At 42.8% G+C, this 26,923-nt stretch overlaps 1 long non-coding RNA gene across 1 annotated transcript in view; it reads right to left on the bottom strand.

Annotated features, from left to right (window-relative positions):
* Positions 1 to 6,099: 6,099 nt before the first annotated feature.
* The window catches only part of LOC125135300 (uncharacterized), a 38,806-nt gene continuing 17,982 nt past the window's right edge, over positions 6,100 to 26,923 (bottom strand). Inside the window, exon 3 of the long non-coding RNA XR_007136941.1 lies at positions 6,100 to 6,281. This is a non-coding gene — a long non-coding RNA (uncharacterized LOC125135300). The remainder of the gene's footprint in view (positions 6,282 to 26,923) is intronic.

Raw genomic sequence — 26,923 nt, 5'->3', positions numbered from 1 at the left:
AAACTTTTTATTCTTGTGGTCAACTAACAGATAATTAACTTTGACAATTGCATTCACTGTACTGACAAATATGGCTTTTATAATTTTTCAATTTTTCAATACCAGATGAGTCCTCCTGGATGAAATTTCAATTTGGTAATTGCATTGTGCAATCTTTTATGCAACAGTGAATGAGGCACTGCAGCTTTAAAAAAAGTTCTGTGGAGGGAGTTCCTGTCACGGCTCATCAGTAATGAATCTGATCAGCATCCATGAGGACTCCGGTTGGATCCCTGGCTTTGCTCAGTGGGTTAAGGATCTGGCATTGCCATGAGCTGTGGTGGAGGTCGCAGATGTGGCTTGGATCTGGTGTTGCTGTGGCTGTGGTGTAAGCTGGCAGCTATTGCTCTAATTCGACCTGGGAACTTCTGTATGTCAAGAGTGCAGCTCTAAAAAGACAAAAAAAAAAAAAAATCTGTGGAACTATTAACAGGCTTCTATAAACTTCCTAAAGTATGTTACAAATGCGTTCTGTACCCCCTTTTTTTTTTTTTGATCTCCTACACACATTTTACCCCCTACCTATTTCTCCCCATCTCCCACCTCTGGTGACAAGATCTGTCCTCTGTATCTATCAGCTCAGTTTTTCTGTTTGCTTTTTTTTAGATTCCACATATAAGTGAAATCATACTGTATTTCTCTTTCTTTGTCTGACTTATTTCACTTAGCACGATGCCCTCAAGGTCCATGTCACGAGTGGTAAGATTTCATTTTTCTCAAATGGCTAAATAATATTTCATTGTGTGTGTGTATGTGTGTACACAAAGTGTGTGTGTGTGTCACATTTTCTTTACTCATTCATCCATTAATGGACACTGAGTCTGTTTCCATATCTTGGCTATTGTAAATAATGCAATGAATTGGGGCTGCATATATCTTTTCGAGTTAGTTTTTGTTTTCTTCAGATAAATACCCAGAAGTGGAATTGCTGGATCATGTGGTAGTTCTATTTTTAATTTTTTGGGAACCTCCATACTGTTTCCTATCGTGACTGCATCAATTTACATTCTTACCAACAGTGCACAAAGGTTCCCTTTGCTCTACATCCTTGCCAACACTGGTTGTTTCTTTTCTTTTACATAATAGCCATTCCAATAGATGTGAGGTAATCATTGTGGTTTTGATTTGCATTTCTCTGACAATTAACGATGTTGAGCATCTTTTTGTGTACCTGCCGGTCATCTGTATGTCTTCTTTGGAAAACTGTCTATTCAGATTTTTACCCATGTTTTAATCAAATTGTTTTCTTGTCATTAAGTTGTATGAGTTCTTCATATATTTTGGACACTGACTCCTTATTTGATACATGATTTGCAAATATTTCCTCCCATTCAATAGGTTGCCTTTTCACTGCTGATGCTTTCCTTTGTTGTGTACAAGCTTCTTAGTTTGATATGGTCCCACTAATATTTTTTTATTTTTGCTGCCTTTGCTTTTGGTGTCAGGTCCAACAAATCATTGCCAAGACCAATGTCAGGGAGCTTGCTGTCTTTGTTTTCTTCTAGGAGTTTTATGATATCAGCTCTTAAGTCTTTAACCTATTTTGAATTAATTTTTGTGTATAGTGTGTATAGTGTAAGATAGCTGTCCACTTTCATTCTTTTTTGGGGGGGGGGGTGGCCCGCAGTGCGCAGCAGCTTAATGTGGATCTCGGTTCCCAGACCAGGGACTGAATCCAGGCTGCAGCGGTGGAAGTGCTGAGTCCTAACCACTAGACTACCAGGTAATTCCTCACTCTCCTTCTTTTTCATGTTGTGGTCCAGTTGTTCCAACACCATATGTTGAAGTGCCAGATATTAAATTTATGTGTTTTTAAGGAAAAAAGATCAGAAAATAAATTGAAAATTGTTCCTTGATACACATACATCTCTAAAAATAGACAGTGATTGCCTGGAGCTGAGAGGGGCAGGAAATAGGGAGTGACTGCTAATGGGTAAGTGGTTTCTTTTTAGAGTGATCAAAATATTTTGGAATTAAGCAGTGGCAATGGTTGCACATGATGTATATACTAAAAACCACTAATTATACACTTTAAAAGGGTGAATTTTATGGTATGTGAATTATATCTCAATTTAAAGAAGAAAGAATGAAGTGACTGGAGAATTTCTTAGGGTCTTACACATAGTGTTTTTAAGAATGATATTCCAGGGAGTTCCCACTGTGGCTCAGTGGGTGGGTTAAAGACCCAATGTGGTCTCTGTGATAATGCAGGTTTGATCCCTGATCTCACTCCGTGGGTTAAGGATCCAGCATTGCTGAAAGCTGCAGCATAGGTCGCAGATGCAGCACTGATTTGACCCCTGACTCGGGAACTTCTGTATTTCTGCAGGTCAAAGAAAAAAAAAGGAATGCTATTTCAAAGGTCACTGCATTCTTTTCTGTAAAGGTATCTGCAGAATTCCCGTCATGGCTCAGTGGTTAACAAATCCGACTAGGAACCATGAGGTTGCAGGTTCGATCCCTGGCCTTGCTCAGTGGGTTGAGGATCTGGTGTTGCCGTGAGCTGTTGTGCAGGTCGCAGACATAGCTCGGATCCTCTGTTGCTATGGCCTTGGTATAGGCCGGAGGCTATAGCTCTGATTAGACCCCTAGCCTGGGAACCTCCACATGCTGCAGGTGGGGCCCTAAAAAGACAAAAAGACAAAAAAAAAAGGAAAAAAGAAAAGAAGAGAAAAGGTATCTGCATCTTTGCATAAAAGAGAATGAGAAATGCTTACAGACCCCAGGCTTTGTTTGGAAAACCTTCTGCTTTCATCTCTTTAGTATTAGCTATCCCTTTAAGATCTAAAAGCACCTGGGTGTGAGTAACCCTTGTGGCTCAGCAGTAAGAACCCAACTAGTATCCATGAGGATGCAGATTCCATCTCTGGTCTCACTCAGTGGGTTAAGGAGCCGGCATTGCTGTAGGTCACAGACGTGGCTCAGATCCCATGTTGTCATGGCTGTGGCGTAGGCCAGAAGCTACAGCTCCTATTCGACTCCTAGCCTGGGAACTTCCATATGCCATGGGTAGGACCCTAAAAAGACAAAAATAAAATTAAAATTAAAAAATAAATAAATAAAAGCACCTCGGCAAGAGCCATTTTTCAGCAAAGAATAATGGGGTGCAGCAGTCTCAACCTTTGTCATAGGAGTCCCAAGAAAGGAAGCTTTTGGAGTTCCTTGGTGTCCTAGCAAGTTAAGGATAGGGCTTTGGCACTTCTGTGGCTCAGGTTCCCAGCTCCTACTGCCAAAGGCCTAGAAATCCCTCACAGAGGCTCAGCCATAGGCCCTGTCTCCCTGCCCCACTTCTGTTTGTCTTTTTTTTTTTTTGTCTTTTGTCTTTTTCTAAGGCCACTCCAGCAGCATATGGAGGTTCCTAGGCTAGGGGTCAAATCAGAGCTGTAGCCACTGGCCTACACTAGAGCCACAGCAACGCGGGATCTGAGCCGCGTCTGCAACCTACACCACAGCTCACAGCAACTCGGATCTCTAACCCACTGAGCAAGGCCAAGGACGGAACTTGCAACCTCATGGTTCCTAGTTGGATTCGTTAACCACTGCGCCACGACGGGAACTCCCTGTTTGTCTCTTCTGTACTACTGTTCACCCTGAGCCAGGCCCAAGAGTGTCCACACTTATAAACTTTTCCACTTCAGGAGTGAGCTTGAAACAGTTTTTGAGGAGTTACTGTCATGGCTCAGTGGTTAACAAACCTGACTAGTATCCATGAGGACTTCAGTTTGATCCTGGCCTCGCTCAGCGGATTAAGGATCCAGTATTTCAGTGAGCTGTGGTGTAGGTCACAAAAGAGGCTTGGGGAGTTCCCGTAGTGGTGCAGTGGTTAACGAACCCGACTAGGAACTATGAGGTTGCGGGTTCGATCCCTGGCCTTGCTCAGTGGGTTAAGGATCCGGCGTTGCCGTGAGCTGTGGTGTAGGTTGCAGACAAGGCTCGGATCCCGCGTTGCTGTGGCTCTGGCGTAGGCCGGTGGCTATAGCTCCGATTCAACCCCTAGCCTGGGAATCTCCATATGCTGCGGGAGCGGCCCAAGAAATAGCAGCAACAACAGCAACAGACAAAAAAAGACAAAAAAAAAAAAAAAAAGAGGCTTGGTTCTGGCATTGCTGTGGCTGTGGTGTAGGCTGGCAGCTACAGCTCTGATTCGACCCCTAGCCTGGGAACTTCCATATGCCACCAGTGTGGCCCTAAAAGGACAAACAACAACAATAACAAAAAAAAAAAAAAAACAACGGAAAAAAAAGAAACAGTGTTTGGACACTGCATTCAATAGTGAAAAAAATGGCAGGTCCAGGAAAACCTTTGATCTATGGTGTTAAACTTGCCCTCTCATTGTAGTGAAGAGACCCAGAGTATACCTGGCCCAGAAAGGGGTGCTGACCTTTCCAGTCTGAGCAGGTCATGCAAGGCTTTCTCTGTTCGAATTGTCTGAACTGACTTCCTGCTCATCTGTTCCTCTCCATCCTTCAAGATGGGCCCAGGAGTTGCTTCCACCACTACCACCCCTCCTTTACCTGCAACAGTTAGGAAAGGACAAGGGCTCTGGGGACAGTCTCCTGTTCGGATCTTGGCCCTGTATCCTGTAACTGTGAGCAAACCAAGCTGTTTTTCTGAGCCTGTTTCCTCATGTGTAATATGGCAACAGTAACACAGACTCTGGAGTTAGATGGTCTGAGTCTAACATCTCGGTTTTCCATTTAATTATTATGGAGCCCCAAATATTTTTCTAAACTATTTTGTTTTTTGGTTTCTTCTTTGTTAAAATGGGAATAATAGCATGTATCTATCTCAAAGGGTTTGAGGAGGTTTAAAATAATCCATATAAAGCACACGGAAGAGCATTTGGTTTATGGCAAAAGCTCAGATATTTGTTATAATGCCATTGTTATCATTTGCTTAGAACTACCTGTCCCAGTCAAGAGATAGTGGCCCCCAAAGCCATGTTTCAATCATGGACAGTAAACCCCTGTCACAGCTGATTGGACCAGAGGAGGTCATCTGACTCAAGGTGGCTGGGCCAATCAGATTTCTGTGCCTAAGGATCTTGGCAGAGACTTTCCACAACATAGGTGGAAGCTAAGTCTTATTAATGGCAGGGTCCATCATAAGAGGCAAGACCCCAGAATGCTGCTGCTGAGATTCCTGGAGCTGCTCTGACCTAAACACTTTTTTTTTTTTTTTGTCTTTTTAGGTCCACACCCTTCGCATATGGAAGTTCCCAGGCTAGGGGTTGAATTGGTGCCGTGGCTGCTGGCCTACGCCACAGCCACAGCAATGCAGGGGATCTGAGCCATGTCTGTGACCTACACCAGAGCTCAGGGCAATGCTGGATCCTTAACCCACTGAGCAAGGCCAGGGATTGAACCCACATCCTCATGGATACTAGTCAGATTAGTTACTGCTGAGCCATAACGGGAACTCCCTGACCTGAACCCTTTAAGAAGCCTGATGATTCAACTTCTTGTATCCAGTGAGATACCCCAATTCTCTTCCAGCAACATCTTTTTTGGTTGGACTTTTGGTCACTTGTAAGAAAAAGAATTAATACAAATACATGCACTTTTGTATTTTCAGTACATATATATGTATAAAATTTAGTGGTTAAGAGTCATATTAGTTGAAAGCTAAGTAAGTCAGAAAGAGAAAGACAAATATCATATGGTGTCACTTATACGTGGACTCTAAAATATGACACAAATGAACCCGTCTATGAAACAAACAAATTCGTGGACATAGAGAACATACTTGTGATTGCCAAGGGAGAGGCGGTGGGGAAGAGGCTGGATTGGAAGTTCTGGGGCAGCAGATATAAGCTATTATATATAGAATGGATAAATAATAAGGTCCTACTGTGTAACACAGGGAACTATTTCAATATCCTGTAGTAAACCATAATGAAAAAGAATATATTAGAAAAGAATACATACGCACAACTGAATCACTTTGCTGTACAGCAGAAATTAATACAACATTACAAATGAACTATAATTCAATTTTTTAAAAAAGAGTCATATTAGTTAAGATGATGCCAACTGCTTTAACATATAAACCCCAAACTTCAATGGTGCAACCTCACAGGATTTATTTCTTACTTAGGCAAAGTGTGTTTGGCAACGGAAGAGAGTCTGAGGGTGGAGTCTCTGATATATGCAGATACTCAGGAACTCAGTATCTTGTGGTCCCATCTTGTGGTCCTGCCATCTCTTTTAGGACAGTCCTCGAGACCGCAGAATTCAGAGAATCTGTAAATTTGGATGGGAAAAAATTTACATCTCTATTTTCTCTAGCCTTTACTATAGGCAGCAAATCATAGTAGTATTAGTGGTACCCATGACTGCCACCAAGACAACTCACAGGTATTTTCATGTTATATTATAGTTGTTACAGAATCTCAAAATAATGTGTATACTCACCACTATTTCAAAGTTAAGATAGTTACTAAATCTAGTTACATAATGTATTAAAGTAAAGGCACATATATTGGAGTTCCCATTGTGGCTCATTGGTTAACGAACCTGACGAGCATCTATGAGAACATGAGTTCGATCCCTGGCCTCCCTCAGTGGGTTAAGGATCCTGCATTGCCGTGGCTGTGTTGTTGTAGACCAGCAGCTACAGATCTGATTCGACCCTTAACCTTGGAACCTCCATACACCATGGGTACAGCCCTAAAAAAAAAAAAAAAAAGACAAAAAAAAGCGTGCGCACACACACACATATATCTATTTTTTTGCTTTTTTAGGGCCGCGCCTGCAGCATATGGAGGTTCCCAGGCCAGGGGTCCAATTGGAGCTGCTGTCCTATACCACAGCTCAAGGCAATGCCGGATCCTTATCCCACTGAGCGAGGTCAGGGATCAAACCCGCAACCTCATGGTTCCTAGTCAGATTCATTTCCGCTATGACAAGACGGGAACTCCACACATATATTATTGTATCACAATTTTTAAAAATTCCTATATAGGTATTAGAAAAATGGTACCTATATTTTGATATGATTTGTTTTCCTTTATATCTTATTTTACGCATGTAAAACATTATTTTGGAATTCCACAAAATACCTGACCAGTACTTCTCAAAAGTGCCTATCAAATTCATGAAAAAAGGAAAGACTGAGACACCGTCACAGACCAAAGAAGGCTGAGGAGACATAACAACTAGAGACATCCTGAATTAGACCCTGGGACTGAAAAGGGATATTAATGGAAAAACTGGTGAAATCTGAATAAAGTCCAGAGTTTACTTAATAATACTGTACTTATGTTGGTTTTAGCAAATGCACCCTAGTCATGTAAACTGATAACATTAGAAGAAACTAGGAGTTCCTGTAGTGGCTCAGTGGTTAACGAACCTGACTAGTATCCATGAGAATTAGGGTTCCATCCCTGGCCTTACTCAGTGGGTTAAAGATCTGGTGTTGCCATGAAGTGTGGTGTAGGTTGCAGACGTGGCTCAGATCCTGAGTTGCTGTGGCTGTGGCGTAGGCTGGCAGCTACAGCTCCAACTGGACCCCTAGCCTGGGAACTTCCATATGCTGAGGGTGTGGCCCTAAAAAAAGAAAAAAGAAGAAGAAGAAGAAACTAAAACCAAGTGGGGAATATACAGAAATTCAACCATCGCAATGGACTGCACGTTTACGCCCCTCGAAATTCATGTTGAAATGCTAACCCCCAAGGTGATGGTATTAGGAGGTGGGTTCTTTGGGTAGTGACTAGGGTCTCCCATGAATGGGATTAGTGCCCTCATAAATGAGGCCCTGAAAAGATCCCTCATCCTTTGCTACATGAGGTGACAGCAAAAAGATGGCCATCGCTGAGGAAGTAGGCCTTCACCAGATGCTAAATCTGCTGGCGCCTTGATCTTGGACTAACCAGCCTCTAGAACCATGAGAAATAAATTTCTGTTGTTTATAAGCCACCCCGTCTATGATACTCTGTGATAGCCCCAATAACAAAGACACTATCTTTGCAATTTCTCTGTAAATCCAAAATTATTCCAAAGTTAAAAAAAAAAAAAAAAAGAGAGAGAGAGAGAGAGATTCTGGGAAGGGATGCAGTTATCCATGGCTCGAAATGATTAGGAATGCCTGCCCAGAAGGCTCAGATGCTATAGAACAAGGGCACAGGAAGGCCCAGATCAAGTGGGAGGCTTTAGTGGGCCAGGCCTGGCAGCAGAAACACCTCCTCTGTTCACATTCAGTCACGTGACTCCTCCTGACACAAGGGGTCTGGGAAATGACAGTAACCTCTTGGCTGAGCAGCAGCAACTCTGCACTTCAGAAGGGCGCGTGACTTAGCTAGCCATCTGCCACAGGAGTTAAAGCAGTGGAGCCACATACTTCCTGTCTACCAGTCAGGATTCTAATAGGAAACAGATGTCACACTCAACTAAGAGTCAAAGAGGGTTCATTTACAAAGCAAAAAAGTTCAAGGCTGAGGATGGGGATAACACAGAACTAAAACCAGCAGAACCCAGGCCAGCAGAAGTCCCAAAGGATTTAAATCTCTTTGAGGGCAGAAAGAAGTCCACCACAGCAATAGCACCGTAAGGAGTCCTTAATGGAGAGTTTTAACCAAATTGCAATAAAATGGAATTTAAAAGCTGGGGAATAGATATGAAATGCTCTCCAAGATATACTGTGGGAACTTTTCACTGACAGTTGGATACAGTATAAAATTAAAACATTAAAAAGCTGGGAAACACAATGCAAGGCTGACTTTGAGCAAAAAAAAAAAGTTAAAACGACTTCATGTGCAAAGATTTGAGTCAGACAGAACTTTGCCACTCCTTAGTGAAATAGGACTTGTTTTTGTAAATATCAAGACACTGAATAGAAATACATCCCTAGGAGTTCCCATTGTGGCTCAGTGGCTTCCCAAACCTGAGTAGTATCCATGAGGATGTGGGTTTGATCCCTGACCTCGTTCAGTGGGTTAAGGATCTGTGTTGTGTGACCTGTGATGTAGGTCGCAGACATGGCTCAGATCCTGCATTGCTGTGGCTGTGGTGTTGGCCAGGGGCTATAGCTCCAATTGACCCCTAGCCTGGGAACTTCCTCCATAAGCCACGGGTGCAGCCCTAAAAAGCAAAATAAATAAATAAATAAATAAATAAAATAAATAAAAAGAAAAAAAAAGAAATACATCCCTAAATTGTGTTCCCTAGCTTTCTATCTTTGGCCTCAGTCTAGAGGTTTACTGCCTCAGAGTAAAAAAGAGTGATCCCTTGCAGGACTCTTGGCTGGTAGAAGAAGTTATAACATAGAGCTCCCATGACAGTGGAAATAAGACTTTCCTGCCTGCCCCTAAGATCTTGCCTTGGGGTAGAGGTGGAAACAGAGATATAGGATTGTCAGCAACTTTCAGCCCTGATGCAGGGAAGGGGAAGCAAGAGGAGAGGAGTGTATGGACAATCACGTGGGTCTTGATTTCCTCTCTTCAGACTTTAGGTCTGGAGAGAATCGGGGCTTCAGATGCACTGAGGCACGTGCTGACCTGGGAGATACTCTTGCTCTTAATTTTAGGACTCAGAAGGCTGCCTCCTGGGAGTTTCCCAGTTAAGGGTCCGGTGTTGTCACTGCTGTGGCTTGGGTTCAACCCCTGCCTTGGCCCAACTAACCTAGCAGTTCAGCCCCACCAGGCAGAGAGGAGGCTTGAGGGTTAGTTTTCCTTCAGCTAGGATGGAGACCCAGAGTTTCTCCACCCTGCAGCTGAGCTAGGTGCCAGCAGGTCTTCCATGGATAAGGCACCTAGCAGATACTGGACATTGACTTTGAGGACTCAGACAAAACTTTGAAAAGGTCTCTACAACCTTCTCCGTGCTTAACGATCTTGAAACAGAACGGATGACACCTCCCTGTCTCCCCCGCCCCACACCCCATCTGGGGTGATTTCCATCTGTCTTCCCAGAAGCAGAGAGTTGGGCCAAATGACCTCTTGAGGTTTCTTTCTGCTTGTTGACTCAGAAAAGATACTGAATTATTTACTCTTTTATATTCTACAACCACAGTTTTCAGTCACTTCTCTGACCTTGCTATTTACACAATTTCCTTTGCCTTGCAGTTTCTAAAAAGGAAAGTCAGAACATGTGCATCCTCGTTTTAAAGGCATCTTGGCAGCATACACTAAATTCTAAATCATTAAAGGTATTTCTTTTGTCCTCTTGCATTTAACTGAATGGGGACACTGTATGAACTTGGTGTGGGAGGGTCTCAGAAATCCTGATGAAAATCACAATCACCCCTGACAGGATTCACTTCATGTCTGAGGCCGAAATAATTGTAATGATCTGGTATGGGGCAGGAGCCTGGTGCAGGTGAAGCACAAAAGATGTTTGGTTTGAGTGGTGGGATCCTCATTTTGGATGCTCACGTGAAGGGCTATGGAGGAGAATGGCCAGATAGTCACCCAACCCTCTTCCTATTTTTTTTCCTGGACATTGAAGAAACTACATTCCCTAGACCCCATGGAGACAGGAGTGGCTGTGTGACTGGGTTCAATGCGATGTGAATAAAAATGATGTGCACGTCTGCCCCTGAAAAACCTCTTGTGTAATTGTATTCATTTCCTATTACTTCTCTAACAAATCACCACAAACTTAGTCACTTAAAACAGGAGTTCCCGTTGTGGCGAAGAGGAAATGAATTTGACTAGTATCCATGGGGATGTGGGTTCTGTCCCTGGCCTCACTCAGTAGGTCAAGGATCCAGCACTGCCACGAGCTGTGATGTAGGTTGCAGATGGGGCTTGGATCCTGCGTTGCTGTGGCTGTGGTGTAGGCTGGCAGCTATAGCTCTGATTCAACCCCTAGCCTGGGAATTTCCATATGCCAAGAGTGTGGCCACCCCCCCTAAAAAAACGCAAAAAAAAAACCCCCCAAAAAACCCCACAACAAAACACCAATACAAATGTATCATCTTAATGATAGAGGCCATCAGTCCCAAATCAGTTTCACTAGCTAAAGTCAGGGTGTAGCAGGGCTGGTTCCTTCAGGAGGGTCTAGTGGAGAATCCATTTCCTTGTTTTTTTTAGCTTCTGGAGCCTACCTGCTGCATTCCTTGGCTTCTGACCCCTTCCTCACATCACGGCATCTTTGATCTTCAAATATGCTTATTTCTTCCTCCTTTGACCTTCTTGCCTCCCTCTTCTATGAGGACATTAGTAGTTACATTTAGGGCCCACTCAGATATTCCAGGAAAATTTACCCAATTTAAGACCCTCATCACATCTGCAAAGTCCCTTTTGCAATGTAAGGTAACAGTCACAATTCTAGAGATTAGGATGAGGACCTCCTTGGGGTCATTACTCGGCCTGCCTCCGTGATCATGCACACTTTGCCTCTCTTTCCACCTCTGCCAGCTGGATACAGAGAATGATAAAGCCCAGAGAGATGAGAGAACCACACAGCAGAAGGAGGCTGGGTTGAGGTATGACTGGGTAGAGCAGCATTCCCCTGCTGATCATACTGGATGCACTGTGAAATGAGAGAGAGAAGTCTTTAATTGTGTTCAGCTACTATGGTTGACTGTATTTTTCACCCCAATGCTTCCACTCTCCCTGGGTCCACACTCATGCCACCATCCCTTGTACCTTGTGGCCCCTTAACTTCGGGCATGACCATGTGACTTGCTTTGGTCCATAACACGTGAGGGGAAGTGACTGTTAGTGCGCTTAGGGTCCAAGACCTGGCTTGTGCTTCCACTTGCACTCATCTGTCTCTGCCACTGCCATGAGCTCATCCAGAGCTCAGCTCAGCCACACTCAGCTGATCTGCAAATCTGTGTTCATAATGAATAACTGCTGTTTTAAGGCAATACATTTTAGGGTGGTTTATTAGATAGCAATGGCTAACTAATGTAACCACAGAGATTTTAATTTGTTTATTATAGCAGTTAGACTCAAACAGAGGCCAGGAGAGTAACTGAATGAGGGAGCAAGAAGAACAGAATGCTGTGGCCAGAAAGTGGAATGAGAGAGAGAAGCTCTGGGTTTGATCCCTGACCTTGTTCAGTGGGTTAAGGATCTGTGTTGCCGTGAACTGTGGTGTAGGTCGCAGACATGGCTCAGATCCTGCACTGAGCAATCTATTGTTCCAACTGGGTAGGAGTTCCCAGGGTGCAACCATGGAAGGGAGTGGCTAAAAGTGAGTGGAGGCAAAGGTCACTGGAGATAAGCAGATCAAAGATAATGACATTACTTTGAGTTAGAATAGAGGACTCCAAGCCAAGTGCCTAAGCCAACCTTGAATACTGGGGACTGGTCTTGAGACTGGAAAGCTAAACATCAGGTAATCTGGGGAAAAAAAGAAAATTCAGAATTGTTATAATGTGATCCAGCAATCCCATTTCTGGGCATCTATCCAGAGAAAATCATGACTTGAAAAGATACATGTACTCCAATGTTCACTGCAGCACTATGTTCAATAGTCAAGACACGGAAACAACCTAAATGTCCATCAACAGAGGAGTAGATAAAGAAGTTGTGGTATACATACACAATGGAATATTACTAAGCCATTAAAAGGAAAGAAATAATGGCCTTTGCAGCAACATGGATGGCCCTAGAAATTATCATGCTAAGTGAAGTCAATCAGATGGTGAGACACCAACATCAAATGCTATCACTTACATGTGGAATCTAAAAAAAGGACACAATGAACTTCTTTGCAGAACAGATACTGACTCACAGATTTTGAAAAACTTATGGTTTCCAAATGAGACAGGTTGGGAGGTGGGGGGATGCACTGAGGGTTTGGAATGGAAATGCTTTAAAATTTTGTTGTGATAATTGTTGTACAATAAATGTAATAAAATTCATTGAATAATAAAAAAAAGAATCGCTAGAATGACCCTAAGAATAGTAACTGGAAGAGGGAGACCTCCTACTAACTCCTGTATTGTGTGGAAGGAAGGGAAGGTAAGATTATACTGAAGCTTCTGCTGAGTGAACCAAAGAACTGTAGCACTGGCTGGATACGTCAGTAATGCCCAAACTGGAGTTCCCATTGTGGCTCACTGGGTTAAGGACCCGACACTGTCTCTATGAAGATGCAGGTTCAATCCCTGGCCTGGGTCAGTGGTTAAGGATCTGGTATTGCTGCAAGTGACAGGCCACAGACGTGGCTCAGATCTGGTGTGGCTATGGCTGTGACATAGGCCACAGCTGCAGCTCCAATTTGACCCCTGGCCTGGAAACTTCCATATGCTGCAGGTGAGGCCATAAAAAGGAAAAAAAAAAAAAAGGCCCAAATTAAGCACGAGTGCAAAAATGTCTTCCACTAATATATTTATTTGATAATTGCTTTTGTATCAATTGGCTCATTATTTCATTGTTTCATAAATTTTTCTTGGAGTTCCGGTCATGGCTTAGTGGCTAACAAATCCGACTAGGAACCATGAGGTTTCAGGTTTGATCCCTGGCCTTGCTCAGCGGGTTAAGGATCCAGTGTTGCCATGAGCTGTGGTATAGGTTGCAGACTCGACTTGGATCCCATGTTGCTGTGGCTGTGACGTAGGCTGGCGGTTACAGTTCCAATTAGAACCCTATCCTGGGAACCTCCACATGCCGTGGGTGCGGCCCTAGAAAAGGCAAAAAGACAAACAAATAAATAAATTTTTCTTTTTATGGCTGCACCTGCTGCATAGGGAAGTTCCTGGGCCTGGGGTCAAATCAGAGCTGCAGCTGCTGGCCTACGCCACAGCCACAGCAAGGTGGGATCCGAGCCACGTCCGCAACCTACACCACAGCTCACGGCAACGCCGGATTGTTAACCCACTGAGCAAGGGCAGGGATCGAACCCGCAACCTCATGGTTCCTAGTCGGATTCGTCAACCACTGCGCCACGACGGGAACTCCAGAAACTTCTTTCTGTAGCTCCAAAGACACTCTAAAGATATCAAGTTCTTTTTTAAGCAAAGTTGCCCAAAGCTGCCCTCAGAAACAGACTACAGCTTCTTGTCCTCATTACAGATGACACTGCATGGCATGTTTCTAAGTCTAACTATATTTACGTGGTGTGATAAATAGAATAACGGCCCCCAAAGAGATTCGTGTCCTGACTTCTAGAACCTGTGAGTATGTTACCTTACCTGGCAAAGGGGAATTAATCTTGCAGATGGACTTAAGGTTGCTAATCAGTTAACTTTGAGATGGGAAAATTATCCTGGGTTATACTGGGTGGGCCCAATATAATCCTAAGTGTCCTCATAAGTGAGTGGAAGACAGAGGCAGAAGGGAACCAGGAAGATGGCAGTCTGAGAAAGACTTGGCCCAACAATGCTGGCTTTGATGACAGAAGAAGTGGGCCACGACCTCAGGAGTGTGTCTGGCCTCTAGAAGTTGAAAAAGGCAAGGAAACAGATTCCCCCCCAGAGCCTCCAGAAGAAATGCAGCCCTACGGACGCCTAAAGTTTAGTCCCATGAGACTCTTTTATCTCTGACCTCCAAAATATTAAATATTAAATTTGTGTTGTTTTAAGCCACCAAGTTTGTGGTAATCTGGTACAGCAGCCATAGGAAACTACTATACATGGCATTCCTCAAGTCTGTCAGCTATTCCAGGATTCTTCCAACAAATCTTCCTTTTTAGTAACACTGATTTGAGTTGGGCTTCAATTCCTGGAAATCCAGTATACAAAGACATCTCATTATAAAACAGTTATGCTCACTAGGGAAATAAAACAGATCTCCAGAAATAAAATACATACATTAAACCTTAAAGAATCATAACAAGATTGCTTCTGCATGATGATTCGACAGGAAAATAGATTCGAAGAAGAAGAATAAATTAGCATTTGAGGAGTAAATGTGTTTCACTTAATGGAAATAAAAATTAAGCCACATGTTATAATTTCTTTCGGATTTCTTCTTTGATCCACGTGTTATTTAGAAGAATACAGCTTAGTTTCCAAATATTTGGGCATTTTTCAAATATCTGTCATCTATTTTTAATTTAATTTTATTTGGTCATAGAATTACTTTGTATTATTGAATCTTTTAAAATATATTGAGACTTGTTTTATGGCCCAGAATAAATATAAGTCTATTTTGATAAATGTTCGGTGTGTCCTTAAGAAAGAATGTGGGAGTTCCCACTGTGGCACAGCAGGTTAAGGATCCGGCATTGTCTCTGTGGTGGCTTGGGTCACTGCTGAGGTGTTCTATCCCCAGCCCAGTGTCAATTAGGTTACATTTGTTGATAGTGTTGTTCAAGTCTTCCATAGCTTTTCTGACTGTCTACTTGTTTTATCAATTATTGTGAGATGCTGAAATCTCTGTAATTGTGGATTTGTCTATTTTTCATTGCGATTCTACCATTTTTTGCTTCATTTTATTTTGAAACTCTGTTACTAAGTGTATAAACAGTTAAGATTGTCCTTTGAGGAAGTGACTCAATTATGAAAGGAACCTCTTTATTCTTGCTAATGTTCTCTGCTCTGCAATCTACTTCGTCTGATACTAACATAGCCCCTACAGCTCTCTTTTGACCTGGTATATTTTGGTTTTCTTTTTACAGCCACACCTTTTATCATTTCCTTTTATGACTGTGCTATGCTGCATGTTGTCCAATGTCTGTACTTTTTTTTTTTTTTTTTTTGGTCTTTTTAGGGCTGCACCAGAGGCATGAGGAAGTTCCCAGGCTAGGGGTCAAATCGGAGCTGCAGCTGCCGGCCTACATCACAGCCACAGCAATGCTGGATCCTTAACCCACTGAGCAGGGCCAGCAATCGAACCCTTGTCCTCATGGATACTAGCCAGGTTTGTTAACTGCAGAGCCACAACAGGAACTCCCTGAATTTTCTTTTCTTTTTAGAGCTACATCCGTGGCATATGGAAGTGCCCAGGCTAGGGTTTGAATCAGAGCTGCAGCTGCCAGCCTACGCCACAGCCACAGCAATGTGGGATCTGAGCCAAATCTATAACCTACACTACAGCTCACAGCAACTCTGGATCCTTAACCCACTGAGTGAGGCCAGGGATCGAACCTGAGTCCTCATGGATACTAGTCAGGGGTTGTTACTGCTGAGCCATGACGGGAACTCCCCAATGTCTGAATTTGAAACTGTTGTTTCAAATATTTTTGTTCAGTTTTTCAATTTTTTAAGGCAGGCAGAAAACTTAGTTCCTGCTACTCCATTGTGACAGAAAGCAGAAGTCCCAGGAGCCATATTTTAATCACAGATGTGCTATTTTTCTCCGAGAAAGTTAGTTAACCTCTCAGACCTCACTTCCTCAAATGATCTTTTTAAAATGTATTTTTTAAGAGCAGTTTTAGGATCACAGTAAAATTGAGGGAAAGGTACAGAGATTTTCTATATGTGCCTGAGTCCACACATGAATAGTCTTCCCCATTATCAACATCCCCCACCAGAACGATAAATTTGGTACAAATGATGAACATGCACTGAGTCATCATTACCACCTAGAGTCTGCAGTTCACACTAGGGTTCATTCTTGGTGTTGTCCATTCTACGGTTTTGGAAAAATGTATAATGATAGGTATCCACCATTATAGTATCATACAGAGTAGTTTCATTGTCTTGCTCAGGTTGTTTATTTTTTTATTGTTAAGTTTTTAAGAGTTCTTTGTATATTTTGAGTAATAGTCCCTTACCAGATACGTCTTTGGCAGACATTTTCTCCCAGTCCGTGGCTTGTTTTTTTGTTTTCTTGGCAGTATTTTTCTTTTTCTTTGTTTTTTGGGGCCGAACCTGCGGCATATGGAAATTCCCAGGGCAGAGGTCGAATCAGAGCTACAGCTGCCGGCGTATAGCACAGCCACAGCAACTTGGGATCTGAGCTGTGTCTGCGACCTACACCAGAGCTCATGGCAACACCGCATCCTTAACCCACTGAGCAAGCCCAGGGATTGAACCCGCATCCTCATGGATCCTAGTTGGGTTCCTTAACCACTGAGCCACGACAGGAACGCCCTCATGTATTTCTTGTAGAGCACTTTAGCTCTTTCTTTACAGGCTCCAGGCCAGCCAAGTCATTCCCAAAGGTCTCATCTTCATAATTAATTTTAAAATGTGTTCTTCTACTTTAACAATGATAACTCTGGAAGGAACCCTGGGGTGTTGGGCTTTTTCCCCCCACAAGGTACATCATGATTATGAACATCACAGTGATGGTGATAGAGATGGTGATGCTGAAGATAATGACAATAGGACTTAATATGCTTAAGTTACTATATGAGGAGAAATATGGTCTTTTCCAGTAAAATCAATGGTCCTTTCCTTGTTATATAGGAGACCGTATATTTTATCTTTGTTTACTACAGAATATTAACCAGAGTCTCTAAAGTGCTTCAACCTCTCAAAAGCAAAAGTGCTGAACTCTGCAGATGCATTTTGTAAATGTATAAGTATGGCAGAAAGCCAGCAAGTTCCTGGAAGACAAGAGGATGTTGGCCCAGCTTTATGAAGTATATGTATTGTCATCACATTCTTTTATAGACCATGGGAAGGCAGAGGCATGGGCCATGTCTTTGACATAATGTATTTTTGCAGTTCTAAGGGGCACCAGCAGCATTTGAGAGAAACAAAAAAGGCAGTGTAGTAAGTGTTTACACCAACAATAAGCTATATCCATCCTGATTTCAGAACTTTAAAATGAGAATATAAAACTATCTTAGAAGTAAGGAGGATTGTTCTTTCTTTCTCTCTTTCTTTCTTTCTTTCTTTCTTTTTTCTTTTCAGGGCCACACCTGCAACATATGGAAGTTCCTGGGCTAGGGGTTGATTTGGAGCTGCAGTTGCTGGCCTTCCCACAGCCACAACAAGACAGGATCTGTGACCTACACCACAGCTCATAGCAACGCCATATCCTTAACCCACTGAGCGAGGTCCGGGGACGAACCCACATCCTCATGGATACTAGTCAGCCACAATGGGAACTCCAGGAGTACTGTATTTTCTGTTCAGATATTCTACAGCACATTCCTCTATATCCTGAAGAATAATACTTCAATAATATTGTTGTTAAATACATGCACAATTGGCTTTCAAATAGAAATCACAGATCAGTATATTCATAACTAGGCATAAAATTTACTGAATAGTCTTTTTCAGGACTTAATTATGGAATATAAAGAATTTTCTGAGGCTTGAATAGTAGAGACCAACTTCTCTAAGCCTCAGTTCTCTCAGCTATAAAATGGGTAAAATAAAGCACCACTGTCATAAGATTGGTGAGGAGATAAATGGGACAATACATGTAAAGTGCTTAGCATAATGCCTGGAACACAATACTGTCTCCTGCACTGGAGAAGTTCAAAGGGAACTGCAAAGAGAGGGCTGAGGGAGTACTTATTAATGCTATTATTCAATCCAATCCAACAATTTTTTTTTTATATATATTTACAGCTGTACCTGTGGCATATGGAAGTTCCCGGGCTAGGGGTCGAATTGGAGCTGCAGCTGCAGCCTATGCCACAGCTATAGCAACACCAGATCTGAGCTGCATCTGCAACAACAACCCTGGATACAAGCTGCATTTGCAACAGCAACCCTCGATACGAGCTGCATCTGAAACTACCTGTAGCTGTAACAACTCCAGATCCTTAACCCATTGAGCCAGGCCAGGCATCAAACCTGCATCCTCACAGAGACAATATTGACTCCTTAACCTGCTGAGCCACAACAGAAACTACCAATCCAACAAATATTTTTTGGCCATTTACTTTATGCTAAGAATTGGGCTGGGAGGTGCTATAGGAGAAATAAAGAAGGGTGCTTGTCTGGTCTTAGAAAGAGAGAGCTGATGAGAAATACTGGGTACATTTCATGACATTTTTCATAGAACTAGAAGAAATAATCCCAAAACTTATATGGAACCATAAAAGACCCAGAAGTGCCAAAGCAATCCTGAGGAAAAAAGCAAAGTAGGAGGTGTAACTCTCCCAGACTTCAGACAATATTACAAAGCTACAGTAATCAAGACAGTGTGCTATTGGTACAAAAACAGAAATACAGATCAATGGAACAGAACAGAGAGCCCAGCAATAAACCCAGACACCTACAACAAAGGAGATAAGAATATAAAATGGGAAAAAGTCAGGAGTTCCCATCGTGGCTCAGTGGTAACAAATCTGACTAGTGGACACGTGTTTGATTCCTGGCCTTGCTCAGTGGGTTAAGGATCCAGTGTTGCTGTAAGCTGCAGCGTATGTTGAAGACACAGCTTGGATCTGACCTCTAGCCTGGGAGCTGCAGCATATTTGAAGACACAGCTTGGATCTGACCTCTAGCCTGGGAGCTTCCATATGCCGCAGGTGCAGCCCTAAAAAAACTAAAAAAAAAAAAAAAGGGGGGGGGGGAGCCTCTTCAGCAAGTCGTGCTGGGAAAAGTGGACAGCCGCATGTAAATCAGTGAAACCAGAACACACCCTTACACCATATATAAAAATAAACACAAAATGGCTTAAAGACTTAAATATAAGGCATGACACCATAGAACTCCTAGAAGAGAATATAGGCAAAGCATTCTCTTATATAAACTATACAAGTGTTTTTTTTAAGTCAGTCTCCCAAGGCAATAGAAATAAAAACAAACAAATGGTACCTAATCAAACTTATAAGCTTTTGCAAAACAAAACAAACCATAAAAAACCCTGAAAAGACAACCTACAGAATGGGAGAAAATAGTTGTAAATGATGCAACACACAGGGGCTTAATTTCCAAAATATACAAATAACTCATACAACTCTACAACAACAACAAAAAAACAAACAATCCAACTGAAAAAATGGCAGAAGATCTAAATAGACATTTCTCCCAAGAAGACATACAGATGGCCAACAGGCACATGAAAGAATGCTCAATATCACTAATTATTAGAGAAATGTAAATCAAACCTATGATGAAGTACCACCTCACACCAGTCAGAATGGTCATCATTTATAAGTCCACAAATAACAAATGCTGGAGAGGGTGTGGAGAAAACGGAACTCTCCTGCACTGTTGGTGGGAATGTAAATTGGTATAACCACTATGGAAAACAGTAAGGAGGGACCCCAGAAAACTAAATATAGAAATACAATATGATCCAGCAATCCCACTCCTGGGAATATATCCAGACAAAACTATAATTCATTAAGATACCTGCACCCCTATGTTCACTGCAGCACTATTCACAATAGCCAAAGCATGGTAACAACCTATTACGTCTTGTTTGTCCATTGACAGATAAATGGATTAAAAAGATATGGAACATATATATATATAATGTAATACTATTCAGCCACAGAACAGAATTTAATAGTGCCATTTGCAGCAACATGGATACAACCAGAAATTCTCATACTAAGTGAAGTTAAGTCAGAAAGAGAAAGACAAATTCCATATGATATCGCTTATATGTGGAATCTAAAATATGGTACAAATAGCTTACACAGACAGAATGGCCATGATTAATAAGTCCACAATTAACAAATGCTGGAGAAAGTGTGGAGAAAAGGGAATCCTCCTGCACTGTTGGTGGGAATGTAAATTGGTACAACCACTATGGAAAACAGTATGGAGGTACCTTAGAAAGCTATGCATAGAACAACCATATGACCCAGCAATCCCACTCTTGGGCATATATCTGAACAAAACTTTCCTTGAAAAAGACACATGTTCACCCACATGTTCATTGCAGCACTACTCACAATAGCCAAGACATAGAAATAACCTAAATGTCCACCAACACAGTGGTGGATTAAGATGTGATATATAGATATATATATATAGATATATAGATATATAGATATATGGAATAGGACTCAGCCATAAAAAGAACAAAATAATGCCATTTGCAGCAAATACCATATTATATCACTATATCTTGAATCTAATACACGGCATAAATTAACCTTTCCACAGAAAAGAAAATCATGGACATGGAGAACAGATTTGTGGTTGCCAAGGGGGAGGGAGTGGGATAGACTGGGAATTTGGGGTTAATAGATGCAAACTAGTGCCTTTGGAATGGATAGGCAATGAGATCCTGCTGTATAGCATTGGGGACTATGTCTGGTCACTTTTGATGGAGCATGATAATGTGAGAGAAAAGAATATATACATGCATGTGTGGCTGGGTCACCTTGCTGTGCAGTGGAAAATTGACAAAACACTGTAAACCAGCTACAATGGAAAAAATAAAAATAAATAAAGAAAATATGGCACAAATGAATCTATCTACAAAACAGAAACAGACTCACAGACATAGAGAACAGACTTGTGTTTGCCAAAGGGGCGTTGGGGGAGTGGGATGGACTAGGAATTTGGGGTTGGTAGATGCAAAGTATTACATTTAGAATGGATGGGCAATGAGGTACTACTGTACAGCACAGGGAACTATGTCCAATCTCTTGAGATAGGCCATGATGGAAGATAACATAAGAAAAGGAATGTTGGAGTTCCTGTCGTGGTGCAGTGGTTAACGAATCCGACTAGGAACCATGAGGTTGCAGGTTCGATCCCTGGCCTTGCTCAGTGGGTTAAGGGATCCAGTGTTGCCGTTGCCATGAGCTGTGGTGTAGGGTGCAGAGGCGGCTCGCATCCTGCGTTGCTGTGGCTCTGGTGTAGGCTGGCGGCTACAGCTTCGATTCGACCCCTAGCTGAGGGAGCAGCCCTAGAAAAGGCCAAAAAAAAAAAAAAAGAAAGAAAAGGAAAGTATATACATGTATGGCTGGGTCACTTTGTGGTACAGCAGAAATTGGCACAAAATTTTTTTTTTTTTTGGTCTTTTTGCCATTTCTTGGGCCGCTCCCGAGGCAAATGGAGGTTCCTGAAAGGGGTCAAATTGGAGTCGTAGCCGTCCGCCTATGCCACAGCCACAGCAACACAGGATCTGAGCTGTGTCTGCGACCTACACCACAGCTCACGGCAATGCCAGATCCCCAACACACTGGGCAAGGCCAGGGATCGAACCCACAACCTCATGGTTCCTAGTTGGATTCGTTTCCACTGCGCCATGACGGGAACTCCAGCATACACAATATTTAAAGTTCGTTAGTAAAATTAAATGTTCAGCAGGTTGGTACAACATTGTAAATCAACTATACTTTGAAGAAGCAAAAATGGAGTTCCCGTCATGGCGCAGTGGAAACGAATCCAACTAGGAACCATGAGGTTGCGGGTTCAATCCCTGGCTTCAATCAGTGGGTTAAGGATCCAGCAGCTCGTGGTATAGGCCAGCAGCTGTAGCTCCAATTGGACCCCTAGCCTGGGAAGCTCCATATGCTGTGGGTGTAACCCTAAAAAGCAAAATAAATAAATAAATAAATATTGTGTATGCTATACTTAAGTTATCAAAAACGTTAAACTTGAGGTAATAAGTATGTTATGTCGCTCTGAATATACATGCTTAATATATACTGTTTTATATACATGTTTTAGAGATAATTTTGTATTTTTCAGTAACACTAACCAAAGAACATTTTATTTTTAAGTGGTATTAACCCTTACTTTCCCAAGAAAATTAAAATAAATGAACTAAAGTCTATACCTCTAACTGCTGGGCTTTAGGAGTAAATGAATGAGAAACTACTCCTTACTTCTGAAATAGCAAATTTGGAGATGTACTAGGACATGGCAGGTCCTTGTTCCTGCTGACAAGGATGAAGAATCTTATAGGACATTTTAAGATCAGACATTATCCTAGGTATGTGCACCAGCCAGTTTCTAAAACAGCTATCAGTGATCCTTGCCTCTGATAACAGCAGCCCCAGCCAAAATCTGACTGCATGCTCATAAAAGACTCCAAAGCAAGAACTCCCTGGCCATGCCCTTTCCAAATTCCAGAACCATACGTGATTACCGATGTTTTTTTGTGAGTGTTTTTTGTTTTTGTTTTTGCTTATTAGGACCCCACCCGCAGCATATGGAAGTTCCCAGGCTAGGGGTCGAATTGGAGCTGCAGGTACCAGCCTACACCACAGCCACAGCAACACCAGATCAGAGCTTCGTCTGCAACCTACACCACAGCTCAGGGCAACACCGGATCCTTAACCCACTGAGCGAGGCCAGGGATTGAACCTGCATCCTCATGGATACCAGCTGGGTTCATTTCCACTGAGCCACAACAGGAACTCCATGATTATTGATGCTTTAAGCCACTACATTTTAGGATAATTTATCACTGACACAATGTATTGAGGTGAGTGTAAGTCATTGGAAGTTTATTAAATAGAGAAGTAAGTAGTCAGATTTGCATCTCTGAAATAATTCTGCCTGAGAGGTGGAAGTTGGGAAAGGCAGGACACTAGTTATGAAGCAATGACACCATTCAGGTAGGATGTGGGAGGGACTAAAACTGAGTGGCAATCAAGCTGGTGGTTAGAGAAATGGAGTGTAAACCAAAATTTCATAAACGGAGAGCAGATTGAAATGGTGTTTATTTGGGGTCTGTTAGGACTGTAGCCAGGGAGACAGATTCAAGAAACACTTAGGAGTTCCCGTCGTGGCGCAGTGGTTAGCGAATCCGACTAGGAACCATGAGGTTGCGGGTTCAGTCCCTGCCCTTGCTCAGTGGGTTAACGATCCGGCATTGCCGTGAGCTGTGGTGTAGGTTGCAGACGAGGCTCGGATCCCACGTTGCTGTGGCTCTGGCGTAGGCCGGTGGCTACAGCTCTGATTCAACCCCTAGCCTGGGAACCTCCATATGCCGCGGGAGCGGCCCAAGAAATAGCAACAACAACAACAACAACAACAAAAGAAACTAAAAATGCTACGTTAAAAAAAAAAAAGAAATTAAAAATGCTATGTTAAAAAAAAAAAAGAAGCACTTAGATTGTTGTTCTGCTGGACAAAAAATGGAGGAGGCCTATAAAGGCAAACAGTGCAAGGTTGCAGTCAGCTGCATGAGTTGTTTATCAAGAATTGTTATTGGAGCTGGCAAGAAGTAAGGGTGCTTGTTAAGTAAGGATTGGCTGGGTCCGAAATGGCTGCACAGTTACCAGGGGAGACCCTGAGACTAGAAGGTTGCAACTGGCACGTGTGGTTCTAAAGAAGGCTGGTGGTGTCCTTGGGTCTGATACATTTCGGTAAAGTTCAAGTTCTCTTTAGTGCAGAGATTGAGACCAGATCCTCAACGGCTACCTGACTCCATTTTTGTAGAAACTGTGACTACTCCATTATGACTGCAATTTGTCATCAGGATCAAGCAGTGTTTATAAAAGATAGAACTGGAGTTCCTGTTGTGGCTCAGCTGTAATGAACCCGACTAGTATCCATGAGGACTTAGGTTCAATCCTTGGCCTCACTCAGCCTGGTATGCATATACATACGGGGAGATCCCAATCAAAGGGACTTCGGTCCTCATGGAATGTGGGGCCTAGGACAATGGTGGCACACATGTGGAAGGAAACATTCTGGTTCACCAACCTAAAAGCTCTCCAAATCCCAACCTTTTGGGTTTTTATGGAAGCTTCATTACCCAAACATGACTGATTAAATCACTGGCCATTGGTGACTAATCAACCTCTAGCTCTCTTCTCCCTGGAGGTCAGGGCATGGGACTGAAAGTTCCAACCTCTAATTAGGTGGCTGGTTCTCCAGGCCTACACCCTCGATCTGAGGTGCATTCAAAAGTCATCATTAACACAATAAAAGACACCTTGATCGCTCTCTTCACTTGGGAAATTCTCTTTGGGAACTGGAGCTCTGTGCTAGAAATAGGGACCAAGACCGGAACTATAATTCTGATTATAAATCACAATATCACAATGAGTCATCATTAGATGACTCCAGGAGTCCCTTATTAAATTGTGTGCGACCTTTGTTAACTAAAAAATTAATCAATAGCTAATCTAAGAAAGAAACGGAAATTTTTATTTGAGCCAACCTGAGGATTATAACCCAGGAGCCAGTCTCTCATAAAGCTCTGAGGTCTATTTCCCTCTTTAGAGGTCAAGATAGAGTTATATAAGTTTTTGAGAAAAAGGGTTATTGTTTCCACAACCTAGATTTACATGTGACAGACAAGTGCTTTACAAGATTAAGGCAGGAAGGTTATCTCCTAGGGAATTCTAACCCTTGATGAGATTAAGAAAGAATGTTATCTGCTGAAGAGGTCTGGTTAAAGCAGAGGCACAACAGGTGCTAAAGGGAGGCAGGAGGCCCAAACAAACAGGCAAAGGAAAATTTTGTTTAAATTTTTCTTGTCCTGCCATAACATATGAATTCGATTTCCTCAATTTACAGAAAGGGTCTTTTCCACTGCCCCCTAGATCCAGTCTCAACCCTTCTTCAGTCAGGTCTGTAGGGGGACTGACCCATATGGACTTTAACTTCCAGTTGGGGTCAACCAGTGAGGCTCCCCGGTGGGGATCAGAGGAAGACCGTAAGGATGCTGTTATAACTGCTCAACTTCAACCCTGAAAGGTCACCCTGGGCTGCTTGGGTCCTATGGCCAAAGGTCACAGCTCCTTTTCTGGCAATCTCCTGCCTCCCTGGAGAGTCTGCTCCCTCCCTTCATCCTTCTGGGAATAGGGTGGGAAAAGCCCTGGGACTGCCACCCCTTGTAGTCTCTGCCTACATACTATGCACACTTGTGTAAATAGTGATAGGTTCCCATGAGGATGTAGACAGACCCCTCCACTCCCCAAATGTGGCTGTTTGCCTTGGAGACCTGCTGTGGACACCCTCTCCCAGAATGTTGGGTGCTCAAGTTGGGCAGTAAGAAACAATGGCCTGCGGAAAACAACTGTCTGCATAGATTAACCACCTACAAGGATTAACTGCCCTCTGTCAAGGGACTCAACCCCCCTATGCCTCCCTTGACCTTCCGCTCCTCCTTCATTGTTCCCGCCACAAGTTCCCACCATGAACTCCAGCCACAGATCTTTTATAAGCCTAGTGCCTCCTCACAGTCGTGAATGGTGCCATCTTGAGCTCAGCCTGTCCCCCTCTGATGATAAATCTCTCTTGCCTTACCAACTTGGCCCTGCGTGTTCCTCCCTTGGCAAACCTAACAGATAGTACCTTATTTATTTATTTATTTATTTATTTTTGTCTTTTTGTCTTTGTTGTTGTTGTTGTTGCTATTTCTTGGGCCACTCCTGCGGCATATGGAGGTTCCCGGCTAGGGGTCGAATCGGAGCTATAGCCACCGGCCTACGCCAGAGCCACAGCAACGTGGGATCCGAGCCGCGTCTGCAACCTACACCACAGCTCACGGCAACGCCGGATCGTTAACCCACTGAGCAAGGGCAGGGACCGAACCCGCAACCTCATGGTTCCTAGTCGGATTCGTTAACCACTGCGCCAGGACGGGAACTCCAGATAGTACCTTTATTAAACCAACTTTGAATTATCCTAATTGGGATGAGCCATCTGTTTCCTCCAGGGACTTTGACAGATACTCCTTGATAGAAACAATTTACTAAGCTGTTATTGGCCATAAACATCCAATTATAAATTAGTTTATGAGACTGATTTTTCAAGGTATTAACTACCTAAGGTTGGGCTCGGAGGGAATGGGACCTAGGATAAATAAATCTTCATAGAGATAGAAAAGAAACAATAGAAAGCAACAGAAAGAGCGAGAGGTTTGAAATTAGGAGGTCTCAGGTTTGAAATCAGGAGAGGAGGATACAACACCTCTGGGCCTCATTTTTCTCATTTGTAAAGTAAAAGTTTTTAAATAGATCAGTGGCTTTCAATTTGTATTTCAGAAAACCTCACAGCTCTGCAGAAGAACCTCTGTGTCCACCAACCTGGGAGGGGAGAGATGCAAAGAAAAGATAGGAGGAAAGAGACAGAGCCCCATCTTACTCCACCCTGAGCAAGCTCTGCTCTCTGCTTTAATGTGGAATGAGATAACCAAGGATATCCTGCTGAATAGCATTGAGAACTTTGTCTAGATACTCATGTTGCAACAGAAGAAAGGCTGGGGGAAAAA

The sequence above is a fragment of the Phacochoerus africanus genome, chromosome 9 (genome assembly GCF_016906955.1).
Source record: "Phacochoerus africanus isolate WHEZ1 chromosome 9, ROS_Pafr_v1, whole genome shotgun sequence".
Taxonomy (NCBI): domain Eukaryota; kingdom Metazoa; phylum Chordata; class Mammalia; order Artiodactyla; family Suidae; genus Phacochoerus; species Phacochoerus africanus.
The sequence above is the reverse complement of the archived record's forward strand: the minus strand, read 5'-3'. Positions and strand labels throughout refer to the sequence as shown.